At 37.3% G+C, this 15,511-nt stretch overlaps 1 protein-coding gene across 1 annotated transcript in view; it reads left to right on the top strand.

Annotated features, from left to right (window-relative positions):
* The window catches only part of gareml (GRB2 associated, regulator of MAPK1-like), a 74,458-nt gene that overhangs the window by 970 nt on the left and 57,977 nt on the right, over positions 1–15,511 (top strand). The window lies entirely within an intron of this gene.

Here is a 15,511-nt window from a genome sequence, read left to right as displayed (position 1 = left end):
TATTCATATGGAAATCTTGTAATCGGCAACCGAGTGTCCTGAATACTAAGAAGCACAGCGAGAGCAAACGTCCAAGTTTAAAACAATTATCTGAACAATGTATGCCCTTTCCGCTATTTTCTTTTCCATAGACGCTTCCCAGAGGAGATAAAAATATTTACTTTAAATTACTATGATTGCAATTTTGAGTCCCTGTTTTCTGCGTGGTTATGATTTCCAGTCTTCTGTATTTGCATACAGAAGGAAACCCCTTCTACTTAAAAAGGCTTGGGGCTGCAGTCATATGTGCTTTTAGGAGATTTCCCATTTTCAGACATGCGATCTTCTTTTTCAGTTGTCAGATACAGATGATTGTTCTGTAGCAATACAATTGTATTAAATTAATATTACTCACATTGCATTAATGTGTGTGCTTTAAAACGACATTGAAGTAAATATGAGACAAGACTTGAGGGTGTATATGAGGGATCACAGGCAGAAGTAAAATAAAATATTTTTCACTTGTGATTTTAAATGATCTCCAAGGATATATTCTCAAAACAGACAGGCATATCATTTCCCATCCTTGTTTCGCGTACCGCGGTGAAATAAGTAACTCAGCACTTCTCCAAGTGAAACTTTATCTCGGTGTGCGCTGGCTTTGATATAATTACTGCAGCTATTTTCCACATGCTTAAACTTAAAGGTGCAGTGCAGATATGGTTTGTTTTAAGAATGAAGCTCTCTTCTTGCTTTTATTCTCACTTATAGTTCCCACTCCCTACACGTTTTATTTTCTTTCTTTTGGTTGTGCACATAACACCTCTGATTAGTCCAGATATTAATCTTTATTATGCGTGAATAACTTTGACACACAATGCCAGATTTAAATGCCATAGGCTTCAGAACATATTTTCACGTTTACATTCTGCAGCGTAACCCGAAGAAGTTACGAAGTGGTACATTTATTTTGCACTAAACTTGGGGGGCAGATTGCACTTGTGATGAACGAGATTTGTATCTAGTTCATCCTGCTCCGTGGTGATTCTTTCAGCTCTACATCAAGAAAAGAACTAGATTTAACTAATACCTAGTGCGTATACTTTTGGACTCTTAACTGACAGACTGGGGTTCAAGATCACGCTCCCTTGAGAAAGGTAATTTACCCCAGTTGGCCCAGGCTACCATGCTGAATAAGTGGGGAACAGCATTGCTGGGGTTTAATTCATGTGATGGATCAGTATCCCATCCGGTGTGGGGGAGGTAGTCACGTGTTTTCGAGTCTGAAGGCTACAGAAACCAGAGACGCGCTGGACAGGGCAGGAGACAAAACCAAAACTGAACTTACAAGTCTAATTATGAAACGATATTTCAAGTTAACGGAATAAAACTACCGATTCTTCCTAAGAGTTCCTCAGACAATTGATATTTTATTACATTTTTTAAAACAATAATACAAACCTAACACACGATGAAGGGTTTATCAGTCTTTTCACTGTATATTACTGACCACATAATATTTAGATCTTAGCATATTCCTTATTTCCTAAAGTTGATAGAAAACTAAAAAGGTTAAAAAAACAGCAGAGAATTAGAAACCAACCTCTAAATAAGCAAATATAAGATAATTATTAGTAGGTTATCTTTAGCTTTCAGTCGACTAAAATTAATACAATTCAAATAAAATATATACATTTCCTTAAATTCTGGATTTTTTTCTAACAGTTTCAAATGAGTGTATGCTTAATTTATTTTGTGTATAAATATGCCTAAGTTGTAGGAGTTGATATGCACAGTATGTGGTGGGAAGCCTTCAGGGTTCATGCATGGCAGTTTTTCTCTCACCAGACACCTATGAGAATAAAACAAACATTTTGAAGGTTTTTCACTCTGGGTTCTTCTGGGTTCTGATTGTAAATGTAGCTTTAGAAATTAGTATTTCAAATGCAAAACTGTACAAAGTCGAATAAAAATGTCTTGCAGCTGAAGGAAACGTGACACTTTCATTATCAATTTCACAAACTCTTTCGAATTAGTCACACATCAGGAAAGGGAGACATGGTTTCAGGTTTGAGTTAGATACAACATTCAGTCATATGTATTGCAGACCATATGAATGAGAGTTGTCCTAGAAGTTTGGTAAACTTGTGGTGCAGTAATCCTCCTACAGAATAAATTCCAAACTGCTGAGTTTTTGTACTTGTTCTGTGTCTTCTTGTGTGGCTGTATCTAGTACTGTATGCCAGAGTAAAACTAGACTGGATTTACAAGAGGGCTCCTGGCTAGTCTCTTTGTCTAACTGACCATCAAGTACTATCTGTTTGAGTATTTGTTCAGATTTTAATTTCACAATAGCTGTGTTATGAGTGTACTATTATAAAGGAAATGATTTTGATGTTATATACTGTGTTTTAGTGGCATTGCTCTGATACTAATCTGTGAAACTGGCCTTTAATAACTGTACAGGACAAAATAGCCATCCAAGTGGTATGCACAGGTTTAGGTAAACCAGTAGGCAGCCATAACTGTTGGTTTGTATAAATCTGGATTGTGTATTCCAGCAGTTAACCAGGTCATAATCTATGTGCTTCTATGATAGGAATTAGAGAGTTGAGTTGTGTTAGTCTGCAAGTTCATTTCAAAGGACACATGGTAGAATACAGTTATTGGAGTTTAGTTCTGTTTCTTTTAATACTTCACAAACTGTCTATTGTTGGGAATGTAAACTAAGATCTAGTGCGCTATTATTGCCTTTGATTCAATAATGATTTACATTTTTTATTACTTCCCAGAAATTTTGTGGTTCTTTTTCCTGTGGTCTCATAAACAGGCTTTTATTAGAATAATGGGTTCCTCTTGGAGGAACGGAAAAATGTTTTATAACCTGAGATGGCTAAGTCGTGCTGTGTGTTGTTTTCTGTTAAATTCTCCCCATTATGGAATCGCCACATGTCAAGTCAGTGGGGTTTACTGCTTTGACCCTTGCTCTAGCAGGAGATGGCAGAGGACTGAGCTGTAAAATGTGCACTGTGGGGCCATCTGTCACTGTTCAAGCCACGAGCCCCATAGTACCTGCTGTAGAGCTGGCACTGCAAGGAAGACAGCTCTCATTGGGAACATTGCAAACCCACAGGCATGCAGAAAACCAAAAGGCCACTGTTGTGCAGTAAGCTAACATAGCCCACACTCCAACAGGCGCTCAAAATGAGCACTTCTACTGAGAGAGCCACTCTACATCCCCTGTGTTCTTAAAAGAAAAGCAAATTGTAATTCTTAGCCAGTGGGCGTACTTATTGCAATTTTAATTCAAACCTGATGCATATCCTTTTTTTATTCTAGGTCAGTGTATGAAAAATCACATCAGCTAAATGACACATTAGCACATCTCTGTCTTATTACCTTAACCTTTTTTTTCTCAGTGGGAGTAATTGCTCAGAAGCCTAAGTGCTAACGGTTTTTAAGCCTCAAGAATCAGCTCAGACATGAATCTCAGGGCCTGCTGGAGTTGGTGTCACTCCACTAGACTTTTTAGATCCTGAGACCTTTTAGATTTCAGTGGGACGCACTGATTCATTATACAGAATGGAAGGAGAAGGTAACTGCTAGTCTTTAACTTCTGTGCCCCGTAATTTCTTTGTCTGAACTATTCTGAGGCCGTTTTCCCCATAAAAACAAATCAAGTCTTCTTCTTTCTGTCCTCTCACGTTGTAGATCTGCTGTACAAAAAACAAATGTTCGGGTATCACAAGCAGTTTCTTGCTGAGCCAAAGATACACTCCAGCTAATAGAGTGCTATAGGCATGCACTAAGGTTGCTCTATGGAATCAAAGTTCTGGAGTCAGGGGCAGCAGTCATTCAGACTACCATCAACTACAGAGCAGAACCTCTCATACTTGTCATGACTTGTCATACTCATCAGCCATCAGACATCAGCCATCAGGGAGACTGAAGGGCCTAATTATGCATAGAATTATGCTGTCAGATAATTTTTTTTGATCAACAACATCTGTAGCCAAACAAAAATCAATCAGGTTATAAGCCTGTCTGTACAGTGGTGTTAATACTGTTACTACAGCTAAAATTGCTTATGTGATTTTCTGTACTGTAGTATTGCTGTGCTGGAAGTCCCAGAGCAATTTTTCTAGTTTAAAGAGCTATCAAAAAAAATCACTTTCATGTCTTTTTAGCAAACAGAAGTTCTGATGATTATTATTCCTAAAGTTGATGCTCAGGCTTAAGCAGACATGATGTGTTGCCTGGGAAATCTTGCTAACTGTTGGGAGATGATGTGGCCTAAACTCAAACTGTTGATGTTTGGACTATAAATCTCAAGCTGCACTGTGGACAAATGCCCTTCAATGATCCAGCCCCTGGGGAGGCCACAGAAGCCTTTTAAAAAATGCATGCTACTATATCATTAATGGAATTCTGCCGCTACATTTTTAATACTGATTTTTTTAATTTTGGGGATGTAGGCTTTACATGGATGACTCTGAAAGCTGAACTTTTCTGAGCCGTTTATATTTATAGCTACAACAGATAACTAGGTATAATGTAGTGATTTGTAAGAACTGTAATTGCTAGAAGTTCTGGACTTACATTAAAGTTACATTGTTGGCATATTGAATATTTATTTTTGGCTGTATTTTCTTTGTAGAAAAGGTTAACGGCCTAACAACGTGAGCTGCATTTCTTTTTACCCTTTTAAAGGGGAAGTCATTATGACTCTAATTGTTGAAGCTCTATTGTTTCCCTTGCCTGACATTTTTTACAGCTGGTATAATTTAACACCTAATACCCCACCCCCGTTTGACAATATAATCACTGTAGTTTCCTTTTAGACTTTTTCACAGTGTGGTTAAACCACCATATCAGAGGCTGCCTCTCTGATTTTAAGCAGTAGTGCTTTAGTTTCACCTAGATTCAAATTTGTAACGGGATGATTCAATACTCTTTCTTACCATTTCGGAGCCATTTCTGAAGAGTTGTCATAAGATAAGTGATGTTTGAGCAGGTCTTTTGTGGTGTGACTAACACCCCTTCTCACCCCCTAGTGTTGAACCTGAACTGTGCAGGGGTGTCTGAGGCCAGTCAGAGTGGAGTTCCTGACCTCTGAAGTACTAAATGTACAAGTGTCTTTGTAGCATGGTTAATTAATAATAATAATAATAATAATTGCTTACACTTATATAGGGCTTTTTCTGGACACTCCACTCAAAGCACTTTACAGGTAATGGGGACTCCTGTCCACCACCACCAATGTGCAGCATCCACCTGGATGATTCAATGGCAGCCATAGTGCACCAGAACGCTCACCACACTTCATTTATCAGTGGGGAGGAAAGCAGAGTAATGAATCCAATTCATAGATGGGGATTATCAGGAGGCCATGATTGGTAAGGGCCAATGGGAAATTTGGCCAGGACACCGGTGTTACACCCCTTCTCATTACTTTACGAAACACCCTGGGACTTTAAATGACCACAGAAAGTCAGGACCTTGGTTTTACATCTCATCCACAGGACGGCGCCTGTTTACAGTATAGTGTCCCCATCACTATACTGGGTCATTAGGACCCACATGGACCGCAGGGTGAGCGCCCCCTGATGGCACCACAAACACCTCTTCCAGCAGCAACCTTAGATTTTCCCAGGAGGTCTCAAATCCAGGTGCTGACCAGGCTCACACCTGCTTAGCTTCAGTGGGTACCAGTTGTGAGTTGCAGGGTGATATAACTGCTGGCTGGTTAGCTGCTTAGCACTTTACAACATGAACCTTGAGTGTGATTTTTAATTTCATACAAATTAACTAAAACATATAAATAAAGCATTTTAATAGCTGTATATATCATGTGGTTGTGTCACATCACTTACAGCACTGTACTAAAAAGCCCCTGTACTTTGATAATGTGTGCTTTTTCCATGAGAGGAAGGTTCTAGTAATGGAACATGTGCCCCATTTGACTTGAGTTTTTATTTTCTTCTGAGTACTGCTTTTTGTTAAAGTGTGTTGTTTTATTATGTTATAACAAATTCATTTTTTCTGAATCAACCTGCTTTTAGGAGATGCATTGCACTCAATCATATTGTACTGTATCAATCGTATCCAGCCATTCATCAAGGAAACCAGAGTATCAATTTAAAAAATGTGACTATGTAGCTTGTACTACATTCGCACACCATTATGTGTAAATGACTGCCTTCTGTTCCCTATTTTAACACACTTTTCCTTGGTTTCTAATTGGGTCTTTTGGTTTGTGTTTCACCAATGATCTTGAGGGCATTTTATTTACCTAGCCACTTACTGTGGGTGGTGGTGTGAAGAAGTGGTAACGGGTTCAAAAGCCATGTGGCACATAGCTACAGTACCCTGGAATATAGGGCTTTAATTCTAATGTTTCCCACTAACCCATCTAAAGGGGGTACTGATGATTGAATGTTGCAATTAGCTCATTGTAAGCTTTGTAAATAAAGTGTCAAATAAATGAATTAACAAAAAAAATGATGCCCAATATTCTAGACCTTGAGAATCTCTTAAGATTTTTTTTTCACAACACTTTCCAAAATGCTTTAACCTAAAATCTAATCTGCAATAGTCCAATAGTGCAAGACAATAGAGAAAACATTCTCTTTAGCAATTCAGCACTGTCAGATTACATAATGCAAAATGTTCATGGGGCTATAATCCACATTAGTGAATGAACACTAGTTCCTTAGCATAGTACATAAATCAGAGAATCTACTGTTATAAATAATAATTTATGAGTAAATAAATTATTTACTGTTATAAATAATGTCCCTTTATATTAGACATTACCTTACAAGCGTATGATCATCATTTAAAATTGGTCTACGCAGGCTGACCACTTTATATTGGCAGCCATCTAGTTAGTACAAATGTTTTTTTGTATCCACAGTGAGTTCTTGACATTGGAAATCATTACAGGTTTGTTATGTGTTAGCACAACCACACTTCAATCAGTGTTATTTTTACAGTAAAAATATACATCTGGCACTAGCGATTAAGTTAGTTCTGTGAGAACCACAATAAAGGGAACTCAAACTCTTGCTTCATCTGGTTCATCTCAAGTGATGGATAATTGTTGTATAGATCTTTGACAATAGGAGGTTTGTTCCTTTTTTATGTGTGTGGTGTAAAACTTGAATAGGATTTCCCCCAGAGACGATCATTATTATTTAACACCTTAGCTCTGAATCAAAGGCAGAGTATTTTTCCAAACTGTGGGTAATCGCCAGTTGTTTTTATTTATTTAATTTCCAGGTTCCAGAAGTGCGATTTAAGATGTGTGTCCTGCAGCCTTTGGTTTCAGAGATTTGGTGTACTGAAAGTCCAGTTCAGAAAAAAAAATCAGAGGATAGAATTTTGTCTACAGCACTGACTTATGTTCTCATATAAATGTTTTTGAAACTTTTCTTCTTGCAATCACTCTATAAAATAAGTTAATCTTGGGTATCTGCCATTTAGAAGGCAATGATCACAGGTGAGAAACAAGATAATATTTTTACTTTTGTTTCTATGTTCTAGATTTGTCTTGCAGTCTTATGGATTTAAAGTGTCTTTAAGCAGAATTTTAACTTTATATTAGACTCTCAAAATTGCCTGCTGAATAATTTATTTGTAAGAGGCATGTATGGTGTACCATGTAACTCCTCATCTACCATCTCAGTTGGGGAAACAAAATGAAAATCTTTGCCTCAGATGTATTTCCAGTTGACAGTGGCATCGTAGCAATTAAGACTCTTCTTGAGCTGTGCTGGGGAGTCTTCCAAAACTCTAATTGCAGGGTATTGAAATCTGTATAGCAGGCTGCCATGAGGAGCATTAGATAAACTGTTGATGAGGTGAGCAAGTCTGTGCTTCCCAGGTACGTGATGCCTAATTGGGCAAAAGAAGAGAGCGTGAGCAGACATAATTATAGAGGGCAATCAGGAGTGGCAGACCTGGTATTTAGACCACATATAAAGCAGACGATTGCTGCCAACAAATTGTTTTCAGCTGCTGTGTTTCTCTTGCTCTGCTTGATTTCACTGTTCTCAGGTGGATTTCAGCCATTTCTAGCCTCCTCAATGAAGGACAGGCATGTTCTATGTGATCATTATGTGAAATAAACCAAATTCTTGACTGAATTGTGTTCTCTTAGAGTGTAATATACAGGAAAAAAACCTTTGTTGAGGTACAGGCTATTAAAGTAAGCTTGCAAATAAGCATGAGCAGATACACCATGTTAAAGAAGTAAGATAATGTGCATTAGCAAGGCTTGATTATGGTCTTGACTTATGGTCTTGGTGGTATGCAGATGTTATATCTCTCTAGCGCTGAATGACGTGTTCTTATCTGTTGTTTTGTAAGTGATGCAACCAAAATATTACAATAAAATGCATTAAGTATTTTGGCATACCATCTAGGTAGATCACTGGTGAATTACTATTCTTATTGAGTAATTTAAAAAATTGCAGCTAATGTGATGCAGTGATTACATGCAGTAGTTGTAATTTTAATTGACCTTTGACACACCCAAGAGAATGTAGCTGTAATTAAACAGTATAGTTATTATAATTGATCTGCTGTAGCAGAGTTACACCTCTCTTTGGCATACTTGTATTGCAATAGTGTCATAATCACACATATTTGCTCCAGTGGATGTCAGTTCATTTTGTTGAATTACTATTACAGGAATTTCCTTAATCTGATGTTTAGAAGCAGCTTAAACCAAAAAAAAAATGCCATTAAAAATGTCACCAGAATGTACCACCTTTGAGGGACTGATATCACATTCGGGGTCTGTCCTGCCTTTTGAACATTGTCTGTCTGTCCTGTTCTCTTCAACCCTGTATTGGACTAAGTGGTTATTGAAATTGACTGGATGTAGCAAACAATGTGGTGAGCAATATCTAATGTCTAAGCACATAGAATTCTGGAAATCTGTTTATGATAAGTTATTGTTTGAGTCCATAACTTGGGTCGTGCTCAACTAAAACCTTTAACCTAACCTTTCAGTTCTGTTTTTCTGTCTGTGAGATGAGTTTCTACAATTGGTAATTCTTGTAGGAACAAACAAAAGGGTTCATCTTCAGTGTACAAAAAGAGAAAGATGAATCTGTTACTTTTTCTAGGCAAGTCCCACTTGAACAATATGTCACAAAACAAATTTACATTTCACTCAAATCATTATAAATGTAGCTCTACCAGATGTAGTTCTACTTAATCTTTCTGAGTAGGAAGTAGAGGCATCAATATTATATGGTGTTTTGTAATGAAGCCGTAATAGTTCAAAAATTATATTTAAGCCTGTATATGGGATTTGTCCTCCCACATGAGCAAAACACTGCTGTTTGGATCTATCATGCAATCTTTTCAGCTAAAATGTCTCTTTGTTAAAGAGCTAACATGCAGACATGGTAATTTGTTTAAATTTAATCAAACAGGTCACAGATTTTCCAATATGGGAAAAACAGTGTCCCTTTTGTAATAAAAAGGGAATATGAATGGAATATAAAACATGAGCGAGTTTTATTCTGTACAAGTCTTGTGTTTTCCAGTATTGCTTACTTGTTTGGTACGGATCTGCTTGAGCTCGATATTTGTGCATTACATCAAGAATAAAAAAATGGTGACAATTTCCAATAAAAAAGAAATGCTAGTTAGTTCCCTCCTCATAGCTGAAGTACCCAAAATTCTGTCAGTGTCACATCAGACAAGATGTGTGTGAATGGTACTATCGAGTGCATGTTAAATGGGAAAGCAGGAAAGCAAGTGGGGAATACAATATAGTAAAGTCATGAAAAAAGAGGTAAAGGCATTAATGAAAATATGGGAATGAATAAAGTACATTGACTTGAATTGAATTGAAAAAAGAGACATTTTGCACAATGAGAAAAAGAAGACCATAGGAATTATTGACTAATTAGCTGACTTCCTGTAATCAACAAGATTTCTTTATCAAAGACCAAAGTGCTTGCTTACAGACTGCAAGAAAAAACATTTTCTGTCTGGACAAAAGATGAAACTGGAATGTTTTTTTAAATTATTCCAGTACCTTGGACTGTCTTTCCGATGAATATGAAATATTCAATTCACCTGATCAAGAAGAAAATGAAATCATCTCCAATCTCAAAAGGTTTTTTACACTTACAACACTTACATGAAAATAAGGTCTCAGAAATCTAAAGAGATATTCAATAGATGCAAACTTCCCAATGACAATTAAGTAAACACCATCATGCCAGAAGATAATATCATTTATTATTAATTGTCAGGGTAAAAAAAGGATCATAAACCGATAAGCAAAAGTCCCAATTTAATGATGGATGTAAACAGACTGGGGGATCTTGGGGAGATTAGGAGTAATTCTGAAAGGGACATTGCCTTTTTTCTTGAAAAGAGAAGTTTTTGATCTAAGTCTGCTGCCTGTATTTCAGAACTGGAGTGAAACTATAAACAGCCTCGAGAACCATGAAAAGATACATGATCTGAATAACAAGGAGAAACAAAACAAGCAGTGAATAGGTTAGAGCACAAAAGTGCATGTGACATCATTGTAAGAATGAGGAGAACTAAACAGCAATAGCCTGGACATGTAGCAAGAAGGAGCAGGCATTGTAGGATAGAGGATACCAAATCTGAAATGCGAAGAAATTACCACTAAGATAATGAGCCCCAGGTCATGTTTCCGAAGGAGGATGGGGGCTGTGACACTGTTTATCAGAGGGACAAGCTTTGAGCAAAGAATGCTTTTTGCATGGACTGCAGTCAAAAGCTGAGTAATATTCTCAATATTCAGACGTGGAATGATAAAGACTGTTGCGGCTGCCTTTAAGAAACACCTTTTCAATATACAACACAACACAACACAATCAATATATTTTTTTTAAAGAAACTTCTGGCCACAGAAGTTCAATTTCATAAAGTTATCTCAGCATGAGCTGAAAACTGAAATTTTCTGGGATACATAGCAGAGGAATCTAATCCCCTGATCTGAAGCGGTACGTACAGTAAACATGACCAGCAGCTTGTTGAAAACATGGTTCTCAGAAATGCTCTCTAGCGACAATTTAAGTGTTTCTTACAAGGCTGACAGCCGACAAACCACAGTCATGAGAAATCTGGATTTTGCCTAAGGAATTTGTTTGAGGCTGAATGTCAGACTTGATAACATCAAACAGTACGTTAAATAACCATTTGCCATATAACATGTACAATATGCATTTGATTTTGTTTCAAACTGTATTATTTGGAAGATTACACTGTATAGGCTGTTCTTTGTCTGTGTTAAACTAAGTTGATGAACTATAATTAAAATGAAATTACACTGAAGTTGTGCCGTCATTTAGTTTCAAACTATGATTCAGATGGTGCATTTGTTTTTTTGAAATATAATTCAGTTTACTGGCTTTACAGATTTTTGGGGAGAAAGAATCTGTTGTTTACTTTTTTTGCAGTGTTTTCATAACATACTCTCAGGTGACCTTGGATCATCTATGGAATTTCAAATTTAAATAGTTTAAAAGCCAATAAAATTGAAAATTCACTTTATTTTCATATAAAATAATTCACTAATTCAAATTCACTACTTCATCAAAGGTATAGAGGCTAACCATTGATAAAAGTGCTTCTGAAAGCATTTCATTCAGGAGAAATTATGCAGTAATTTAGTTTAGTTACAGTAATTGCATCATTGTTCTACAGGGCTCATTTCCTTGCTCCCTAAGCAACCCAATGACGTAGCATGGCTGAGCAGCAGCCATCCTGAGCAGGGCAGTGTACTGCCAGTGGACCCTTGTGCTAATCCATCGCAGGACACACACATACTCCCACACGCTCACACTGGGGCCAATTTGCACAGAAGGCAAGTAGCCTGCCAACATGTCTTTGGACTCATATACCTTGTGCAAACCCATGCAAACACGGGGAAAACATACAAACTGCACACAGATAGCACCGCAGATCCAGAATTGAATTTAGAGCTCCAGCACTGCAATGTAGCAAGGCTAACCACTGTCCCACTGTGATGCCCTATAGCACTGATGTGTTTTGTAACCGCACACAGGGAAGGATTTCAGGAGGCTTTCAGACACTTGTCTTTTTACACATCACAGGCATTTTCACCTCAAGACTGGAGGTTCAACTCTGCTTGGAAGAAAGGCACCTTTTTCAGCAACAGTACTGCATGCCTGCAAGTGCCAGGGAGGCTGTGGGGATCACTGAGGTCAAAGAGAATCAGGAGGGCCTTTGCCAAGTAATCCCACCCTGCACTCAAGGTTAGGTAGCTGAGCACCATGGGATATCCCAGTCACAGTTGGCTAGTGGCATGACCCAGGCTCACACCCTGCATCACAGAGCTCAGTCTAGCTTCAAGCAAGCCCTCTTACCAGTTAAGCCACTTAGGAAACCATTATATCAATGATCTTAATTGAAATTATACCATGACCTAATTCATATCGATACTCTAACCTCTGGTATTGTTAGAAAACTAACCATATTTGCAGATTATACCAAAATAAGAGAATTAGGAAACACTGTAGAAGCTGCAAAAGAAACTAAGATGTAGATAGAAGTCAAGACTGGGCACATGGCACTCATCATTTCATGTGTTTAAGGTGAGAATATTACATTCAGTTAGCAAAAATAAACTTAAGATGAAAAAACTTGCTTGAAGAAAGTACAGTTCATATGAAAAGGTCTTAGGTGTTTCTGCTGACACATCATTTACATCATCTAGACAATCTGGGAAAGCAATCTCATGTGCTAAATGGCCACCTCTTGTTTGAAGCTTTTCTAATTTTGTTCTTGTTTGTTAAATGTAAACACCTTGAACATTTTATTGTGTGGTCATTTTTGGGGGACTGTTCTCAGTTTGTTAGGCCTCACACCGCTTGTTGTCACTCAGTAGTGGAAGAGTACACCACTCATAGTAAGGGTTCCTACCATCCACGGAATATATTACTGCCTTTTAGGGAATGAGACCCATTAGATTATGTTAAATATTGTATTCCGAAAGTATTGTTTTTTTGTACATTATACATTATGATGTTATACAGTCAATTGAATTTTTTTAATTTAAATTGCCGTGGATAAATATATGTGCATGTGTGTGCACTTACAATATGTGTGTAGCCAGTACACACTGTACAGTAGCCAATACATTCAAGCACCACAAGACTTTTGCATTCTTTGATCTTGGGACACACTTGGGATTCTCTTTACTAAGGCTTTCATCCCTTACTCAAAATAAGTATTTTTAAATTCCAGTCAAATCTGATATGCAATGTTATTGTTCCTGATTTAGAAGCTATTAAAGTGAAGGTTTTTCTGTCACTTGGGATTTTAAAACTGTTCTAACAGAAAGATTATATCGGCATAATGCTGACAGCATTTCAGCTGTGTAAATTGCTCAGGACTCTCTGTATTACCTTATTGCAGCTGGATTCAAGCCCTTTCAATGAGGCTGATTTGTAATTCAATTCTGTGTGCAGAAATTAAGGCTTTACTGAGCAGCTTTGGTGTGGGTACATTGTATTGTATGTGGATTGGGCTGAGGTCCTCCAGTGCAAAAGCTAGTGTAACTGTGCTCATGATGTTCATGCACAGATGTAGAAATAACACTCCATATGATTATGACATATTTATACAAAATCGTAAAGAGTGATGTGTATATAGTATAACTCCATGATGTTGGTTGTTTCAGAAAAACATCCATTTCTCTTATTGTCACGGGAAGGCAATGCTGCTTCATTTCAATCCATCAGTTGTCAGTTAGGGAAATATTATTTTTCAGCTACACCTTTGCCTAAATGAAATGGAAACAGTGATATCTTCAGCCACTTGAAGATTTCCACAATCTGTCAAACACAAAGACACAATAAAAGTCGCCATCCAGTTACACTTTTGGTCCTTGTAATTGTGCGCAGAAGGAGTTAGAATCATGTCTGCTGTAGAAATACCCTAGTGATGACCCCTTCATGAAATGATTTTGAGCTGTTGTGTATTGACGATGCCTAGGACTACTTAAGCCTGAAGAAGGATTTTTTCCTTTTTACCTTTTTGATCTCATGAATATTTTCTTTGGGAACTGACACAATCTTCTTTGTGATAAAATTATGTCACTCCCAGATATCTGTGTAATCTAGATTTTATCTACAAAAAGTATTAATGGTTCATTAATGAAATGAAACATCATATAAGCGCCAACAACATTCATTTTGTTTATATACAGTGTTATTTCCTGTGTGAAGACAGATGTGATCTATCATAAGAGCATAAAAAAGGTTCAAAATGAGAGAAAGCCATTCTGCTCATCTAGTCCTTTTGGAAGTTAGTAGCTAATTGATCCAAGAATCTCCTCCGGATGTTTCTTGAAACAGGCAAAGGTATCAGTTTCAACAACATAGCTGGGTAGTTTATCAGTGAGTATCAGTGGTGGTGGGTTGTATTAAATATAGAAAATGCACGAAAATATAATGTAATATAGTATTCCAGGTATCTCCAGTAACACAGGAAATTAAATAAAGGCTTATTAAGGAAATTGAAAAAATGATTGAATTGATTCCCAGTCAGATAGATACAATACTTGGTAAATTAAAAATAGTCTAAAACATTAAACAAGAAAACAGTGGTTTCTAAGTAACTACCAAATCTGAGTTAAAAACTGATGTGCTGGCTGTCCAGCTGCCAACATTTGGTCTGACTTCAGGCCAGTTGCAATTGGCTGTTCTCCAGCAGTTTAGTGTGAGGATAATTTTGTATGAATAGGCCTGCACTTGACAGTTGCTGCTATCCACGAGGAATTGTAATTCACTCCATTTAACCAGTGGATATTGAATTGTTTTTGCTACTTTGGGACTGAAACAGTGTCTTCAAACCATACAAGCCCCTGTGCATTTTGAACTTTTGTTGTTCTCTGCATATTAGTGGCAAATATAAGAAAGCCAATTTCACAATAGGGAGAATATGCTCTACAAATATTCAACAGAACGCATTGTCTAAAGCAAATTAGTTTGCAGATGGAAGTTATTTGCAAGTCATATGAAGAGGACCATAGCTTTGAGCACAATAGGAAGTATGGCTGCTATATGCCTCAGGCGGCATGAAAAAAAACGAAATCCCTAACTTTAGGGATAGGATTACAGAGTTGTCAGGCTGTTGTCAGGTTTGCCTGAACGCATTGTAGAAGCTACTAGATTGTGGAAGTAACTATATTTTTTTCTAAATCCTGGCTGACTCCAAGTAAACATGTCTTGAATTTTGATTTAAAGATTAGCAGAGGTTTAGAATTATAGGGTCATGAGGGCAGCAGCTTGGGGATGAACAGTTTTGAAACTGTGTCAGCGTGCGGAATTTGAGGGGCTGTTTTAAAAACAAAGCAAATAATAAATCTACTTAAGAGTCACGCGGCATTTCTTACAATTAGTTATTTGGGGTGTCCGTCTGTTTGGTCTGATCTATATTTGTTTTGTTTATTTGTCTGTTTTAGTTGTTTTCAGACATCCACAGCCGTGTGCTTGAAGACCCAAAC

Source organism: Lepisosteus oculatus, chromosome 2 (assembly GCF_040954835.1).
Source record: "Lepisosteus oculatus isolate fLepOcu1 chromosome 2, fLepOcu1.hap2, whole genome shotgun sequence".
Lineage (NCBI taxonomy): Eukaryota > Metazoa > Chordata > Actinopteri > Semionotiformes > Lepisosteidae > Lepisosteus > Lepisosteus oculatus.
The sequence above is the reverse complement of the archived record's forward strand: the minus strand, read 5'-3'. Positions and strand labels throughout refer to the sequence as shown.